The following is a 6,000-nucleotide window of genomic DNA, read 5'->3' on the forward strand; positions in this document are numbered from 1 at the left end:
CATGTTCTCTCTGCTGGAAAGCTCCTGCCCTCTCTACACACCTGTTCAGCCTTCATATAAAAAATTAGGAAGCACTCCCTGACATAGCCCCCACCCACCAGTCTCTATTAGATTCCTTCATTAAATGGGCTTTCTCCTTGAGAATTCGTCTCAGTTTTTTTTTTTAATCATTGTGTGTGATTATTTGATTAATATCTGTTACCCAACTATGCTATATGCTCCAGGAGTTCAGAGACCATGCTTATTTTTACTTAACATTGTATCCCCTGCAATTAGTACACTGCCTGACTTAGAGAAAGCACTCAATAAATAGTTGTTGGGGTGAAAATGAAGGAATAAATGAATGTATAACAAACACAGGATTAGATGTATAATGTCACTTTCAAAATTAGCATCTCATATCCCTAAAAATAAATACTGCAGTTCAGTAATTTGGATTGTTGCCACATTCATAGAGTCTATGGAGGACTAATGTCTGAAGACCATGTCATGAGGAATAAGAAGAGGGCACATTTTGTTGATACCAAGTGGGTGGGAGGTAATTCAATCAAGGTAGACCAGAAAAAGGAAATAAGAAAGATAACCCTGTGGTAACAATGGAGGTCAGTAGATTCTTGACTTCAAAAGATAAGACCAAATACATGTGTTTTCCAGTGTTCAAGAATTGAGCATTCCAATAAATCTTGCCTTAGTATTCTCTGCTTATAATGGGGTGATCTATCCTTATTTAGCCAGACTGCATGACTAATTAGCAGCCCCGTGTGAACCATGTGGATTCAAGTTCAACAAGTATTCACTAAGATCTTTGTCATGAAGGAGTTATAGTAGATGAACTATAAGATGCCTTTTATTACTTATATATTCTTATTTTATAAAAATTCTCCTTAACTAATTTCCCTAGGAATTTTATTACAAATGGCAGTTATCTTTTTGTTTCAATTTTTACTAAATCTTAAGCTCTTGAGTCAAATGAACTGTTCATCTGTTCTATATCTTTATCAATCCAAGTATATGTTCAGAGAAATTTATTTCACCTAGCATAAATATATAACTAACTGAATATTTCCACATTTGTATATACATATATTTATAGCATGATCTGAACTAGTCAATTAAGACTCAGGAGTCACTAAATAGCTGTTGCACAAATCTGTTCTGCCACCTGCTTTTGTATATGAAAGTTTATTGGGTCATAGCCATGCACATTCATTTATGTATTTCGCTCTTCTGTGCTACAGTGACAGAAATGAGTAGTTGCAATAGATCCATGTGGCCCACAAAGCCCAAAACATTTCTCCCTGATCCTTTAAGACAAAAAGCTTACCAATCTCTGAACTAAGTAAGAGAGTTTCACATTAAGCTGCATGACAAGGTGGTTCTTTTACACCTTCCTTTAACAATTACTATTTGGAAGCTCCTTTCTAGCTCCTGTGGGAATATTGTTCAATTAGTATCCAAAAAAAATGACTTAGAGAATTAAATAGTTACCTTTGTTTTTCCAAAAGAAGAATTAAAAATATTTATATATACAATTTATAAAATGTAAAGCCAACTATGGTCGGCCTTATTTTAAATTAAAAACAAAACAAAACAGGTTCACCACCTCTTTAAGAAATAGTGATGAAAGCATGTGTGATCTGTACCAAAAACTAAAGTAAAAGGTACATCCTCTGTATGGGTGCATGCCCTTCCCCTGTGCTCCCATACGTATCATCTTCTGCTCAAATCATCACACTATATCACCAAAATATGTTCACCCATCTCCCAGGTGGAATGTGAGCTCTTTGAGGACAGAAGCTAATGATTTATTTCTGTGTCCCCTTCCGTATAGCACAGTAATGAGTTCTCAATAAAAAGTTGTTGAAAGAATGGATAAATGGATATATGGATGGATGACTAGGTCAAATCAACATTGATATTCTGCATGATTATACCAGCCATCAGTCATAAGATCCTGAAACAAGTTGTCCTGACAGGTGAAAAAACATGTTTTGTGCAGATAAACATCTTCCTACCTGGTAATTCTATAAATACTCATCTTGATGTCACCTGTCCATTGTTACCTATACTCAATGTAGAAATTTCTGGTGTTTTAGCACAGTTTGTCTTTTGTCACAGGATTGTCCTAAAATATTTCTACTATTTAACTTACAAATGCAATAAACTAAGCAATAACAACAATTCACATCAATTGAAGTTTTATCAAAGTATCTGAAAGCAGAGATAAAACTAAACTAAATTAAACAAGAGCAGATTGAATTCTTTATTCAGATATCATTGCCTGCCAATTGTCAAGCAATTGATTCTTTTCAAAATCAAATTCTAATAGGTTGGTCTCTCTACAAATGAATGTGAACTCTTGGGCTTTGACTTTTCTACTATTATTTGGTAGAAGTTATGGATATCTAAATAAAACAGGGAAGTGGCTATGGAGAGAGCGAGAGATTTCCTTCAAATATACAGTAGGAACACTGAATGACTACATGAAAATAGTAATGTAATGACCTAACTATTCTTAACACTAGGAAAACATTGGGGGGGAAAGCAAGGAGATGTTATTTTGTTCCTGTAAAATTTCTGTAGTCCTTTAACTGCTCCCAAAGGTGGATGCCATGCTAGGCTCTGAAAAGAACTAGAGCTAAATAATATAGAATGTCCTGGAACTAGAATTTGATGACCAGACCTCACGTCACCCTTCTTGGGGTTCCATTCTCATCTCTCCTTTCTTTTTTTAATTTAAATTCAATTAGCCAACATATAGTACATCATTAGTTTTTGATGTAGTGTTCAATGATTCATTAATTGGGTATAACACCCAGTGTTCATCACATCATGTGCCTTCCTCATTTGTCCTTACAGTTGTAGTAAGTAATAGAGTTCTTTAGTTGAGATTAATTCCCAACCAATACTTGGTTCTAGTAAGTAGGACCCCACTTTATTATTTCACACCTGACTCCTGCTTTGGCTCCCTCTTTAATATTCCCCTCTCTTTAAAGAATCAGTTACTATTTTGTTCTTCCTACTCCTCTGGGAACCTCAAATCACGATTTTGAACTCTGTGTCCCCCTAGCTCTAGTCTTATTTTTTTCTTTAATTTCTTCCTTTGCCTTTTCTTTGGGTTTTATCTAACAGTGAAAAAGGGTCTGGCCCATAAAATAGCACAATCCTAGAAAAGGCTAACAAAGCCTAATGGATAAAGAAGGTCACTGACTTTAGAGAATTACAGGCTCAAGTGTTACAAGACCCTAAATGCCCTCCATACCTATTCTACTATCCACTTCTACCAGGAGTATGTCTGACCTATAAAGCTGAATAACTTTAAGATTCCATTGACTTTATTTATTAAGTCATCTAGGACATTACTGAAGAATCCTCCCACCACCACCATCCCACCAGCTAGTTTGCTTGTTACAGTTTCTGGATGTAATTAACTTCAAATAATTCAGTATAAGTACTATGACATGTACTTATGGACAAATTAAATTTAACTAACACTCTAGAGAGAGTTAATTAGCCTAAGAAGTCACTATCAATCAGCCCCTTTGGGTTAATTAATTTACATTAGACCTATAGGAAATAACCTTTTCTTGGAGATAGTGATGCGATTGGGGATATGTGAAAAGTAAAGGGGAGTTTAAGATCCTTGCAGGATTGAAGTAAGAGAAGACCATGCTCAACAACAACCAATGCCCTGAGTGCAACACCTATCTCTAGGACCTTTCATCTGGAGGCATTTTGCCACTGGTCCTGGTGACACAGCTTGCAGATCCTGCCATTACAACCTCTTGTGCCTTGCTCAGAGTGAGTGTTTTTCATGGATGATACTCATCTGTGAACCTGAGGGCAAAAGAATAAACCTTTCTTAATTAATCTTTAAAAAGTTATGATATTATGCCTGGTTGTTAATAAATGTCTTCTGTTTGGCAGATTTTGGCTTAAGATGTGTTTTTACGGTGACTTAACATCTGCTAGAGAGGTTGCAGGGTGGGGATTGCCTCTAACCAGAGGTGGTTACTGATGTTTACCAAGAAAACTTGACATTCACTGAAGGACCGAATTGGTTTTGGCACACTTGAGTAATTTGGAACTGTTCAAAGGAACTGTAGAGTTTGAAAATGAGAAAACAAGGAGTGAGCAGCTGGTGTTTAAGAAAATGTTGCCAGGGCTTTCTAGTTGGCATAGGGCTAAAGGTAGCGATAGTGACACAAGTTGGCTGGAGTGGGTACAGAAAGGGAAGGCTTACTCACATCTGAGTCTAGACTCTTAAACTTGGACAGGGTCTCCCTGGGAAAAGAAACTTACCACATAGATAAGAGAGTTTGGGGCAGAAGAGGTGTTTTATTTCTAGAACACTTGCAGATAATATGGAAAGCAACTCTTGAACATGGTTGTTGGTACACAAGTTAGAGCCAAAGATATTTTAAGTCTTAGTATCTTTCCCCAAAGAAGGCTCACCATGGCACATGCTAGCATGAGTAGGATTGAAACTGAAATATAACAGATTTATAGCCACAGATCAGAGCTCAAGAAAGATGAAAAGTTAGCAAATCTTAAGCTACTGACCAAGAAGTCATTAGATACTATTAGATTCTCTCCTTGGAGGAGGGCATGATTAATGAGTTAATAACCAGGACTGGGAAGGTTAGAACAGTGCAGGAACAGGAAACCAAGCAGAGAGCCTAACGCAGGGCTCAATCCCAGGACCCTGGATCATGACCTGAGCCAAAGGCAGACGCTTAACTGACTGAGCCACCCAGGCGCCCTAGCCTTTGGTTATCTTTATAAAGAACTCTTCTAATTGAATTTGCCAAACCTCTCAGTCGACTTCATCCAGTAGCATTGTAGTAAGCAGTGTTAAAAGAAAGAGAGAAACAGAAACAGAGACCGAGATAGAGAGATGGAGCTCCTTAGCCATTTTTCTATGGAGGCAAATTCTCCATTTTTAGTTAAACATTTATTGACTGTGCATGACACTGTAAGAAGAACCTTGTGTATAGGATCTCAACAGCCCTCTCAGCTATTAGCTCTACTTTAAAGATTAGGAGAATAAAGTACAATCTGGTTAAATTATTCTAAGTTATTCATCCAAAGTGATAGAGCCACTCAAATCTGTATGATAACTTCATAAACCCCAGGCTGTTTTGCCTTTGTGGACCCCTTCCTCAATAAAATAATAATAATAATAGTAATAATAAAACAATAAAATGAAAACCATATTTTGTTAATAGCCTAAGTATAAAGACAATTATTATCCAGCCTGGGTTTACTATTATATATTCATTATTATGATATTCAATTGTTTCTTTCTGATTTTAAGTGAAATTAAAAGTAAAATATTTTGTGAGTCTTCTCTGGGCACCTGGGTGGCACAGTATGTTAAGCGACCAACTCCTGGTTTTGGCTCAGGTTGTGATCTCAGGGTCCTCAGCATGGAGTCTGCTTAAGACTCTTTCTCCCTCTCCTTCTGCCCCTCCCTCCTGCACTCTCTCTCATTCTCTCTCTCAAATTAATAAATGCGTCTTTAAAAAAAATATTTTGAGGGGCGCCTGGGTGGCTGTCGTTAAGCGTCTGCCTTCGGCTCAGGTCATGATCCCAGGGTCCTGGGATTGAGCCCCGCATCGGGCTCCCTGCTCCACGGGAGGCCTGCTTCTCCCTCTCCCACTCCCCCTGCTTGTGTTCCCTCTCTCGCTGTGTCTCTCTCTGTCAAATAAATAAATAAAATCTTTAAAAAATAAAAAATAAAAATAAAAATAAATAAAAAATAAAAAAAATATTTTGTGAGTCTCTAAAAAAAAAAACACACACACACACAAAACAAAACCGTGGGCCCACGTACCATGTCTACTGTGCCTAAGACTTATACCGGCCGCATAGACACAGGATTGAAACTCAATTCCTATGAAGTGAATTCAGAAACTATGTTCCTCCACTAACTTCTCTCATTTTGACCATCATATCACCAATCTCAAATTTTTTCTCACTTCTTCCAAATTAAAATAA

The sequence above is a fragment of the Phoca vitulina genome, unplaced genomic scaffold (assembly GCF_004348235.1).
Source record: "Phoca vitulina isolate PV1807 unplaced genomic scaffold, GSC_HSeal_1.0 scaffold3, whole genome shotgun sequence".
NCBI lineage: Eukaryota > Metazoa > Chordata > Mammalia > Carnivora > Phocidae > Phoca > Phoca vitulina.